This window comes from Pongo abelii, chromosome 10 (genome assembly GCF_028885655.2).
Source record: "Pongo abelii isolate AG06213 chromosome 10, NHGRI_mPonAbe1-v2.0_pri, whole genome shotgun sequence".
Taxonomy (NCBI): domain Eukaryota; kingdom Metazoa; phylum Chordata; class Mammalia; order Primates; family Hominidae; genus Pongo; species Pongo abelii.
Genome location: NC_071995.2, coordinates 13534675 through 13536218, shown reverse-complemented (window position 1 = coordinate 13536218; position 1544 = coordinate 13534675).

Here is a 1544-nt window from a genome sequence, read left to right as displayed (position 1 = left end):
AACCCGGCCCTGCCCAGCGCATCGGACTCCTCCGAGACGTGCTCACGCGCTGGTCCCAGGGCGCCGGCTACGAGAGGGGAGCCGGAGCAGACCAGCTCCATACGGGCCCCGCCAGCTGTCACCTCCCGGGGGAGTCACACCCGCCTCCCCGCAGGCACTCGGGTCCACCCGGGGCAAGGGCCCAGCCCGCGGGATTGCAGCAGCTCCGCCGTGAAGTCCAGCGGGACAAGCCAGCCTTCCTCCACTTTCTTTGACCTTAGCTTAGCCTTTCTCTCCATCACTCTCCCCCAGCCACTGCCGTATGGGAAGCCAGGCTTAAGAAAAAGGAGGCAGCAACTTTCTCAGGGCTCCCCAGCCAAAGCCACGTGAAAACCAAGGAAAACTTCCCCACCAGGTCGGTAGTTAGCTCAGCAGCTCCACCTGTCAGAGTCTAGACAGGCACCATTAGTGCTGCCCTGGGGCTGAGAGATCAGTATCTCTCCTTTCCTAATTGCCTCTCCTAAAGCCTCGACAACGCAGGCTGATTGAACGGGGGCGCCAGATGAAATTATGAAATGAAGGAATTTGCTTTGGTGCCTGGTTTCCCCTCCCTCCACTGCCCACTCCTCTTCCAGGATCAAGCCAATCGGACCGAAACTCGTCTTTGTTTACGTGTGGAACGATCCTGGAGTGGCTGCCCGCCTGTGCCGGGGCTCAAGCCAGGTTCTACCCCATGCCATGGGGAGGCAGGAGGGACTCTGCTTTTAAAGTGGTTATCAGCGCGCTTGGTAAACTAATCTGGATTATTCTGCATATGAATAAATGGGGGAAGGCCCAGGACTCCCCAGCTTTCTCTTCACTTCTCCCCACGCCCCAAGTCTCCAGAGCCTAAAGTGCTTTTAAAATGTGACCTACTGGAGACTGTGACCCCACCGTTGTTAGGTTTTTATTTCACTCCCAAAAAACCACAGGCAGTGCCTTGAGTGTTGGAATACTTTGAGGTATGCAGCCCAGGGGTCTGCGAGTCCACCCATTTCACACCTAAGGCTCCCAGGGGTGTGTGTGGCAGACCGGGGGTGGGTACTGAGAGATTGGTGGGACTGCAAATGACAGTGCTTTATAGTGTGTGCCATCCGCTAAGTCAGGGCTTCTCTCTGGACCCCAGCGTTCTCATCTGTTCCAGAAGGAAGTTGAACTAGACTACCATTGGACAATAGAACCATAATTCAAGCCACAAACATAAGCCACATTTGTTTTTTATGTTTTGTGTGTTTTTTCCTTTTTTTTGAGACAAGGTCTCACTGTCACCCAGGCTGGAGTACAATGGCACAATCGGCTCACTGCAGCCTCAATCACCCAGGCTCAAGCTATCCTTCCACCTCAGCCTCCCAAATACCCAGGACCACATGTGTGCATTACCACACCTGGCTAATTTTTTTGGTTGGTTGTTTGTTTCTTGTTTGAGACACTCTCACTTTGTCACCCAGGCTGGGGTGCAGTGGTACCATCATAGCTCACTGTAAGCCTTTACCTCCCAGGCTCAAGCAATCTTCCTGCCTCAGCCT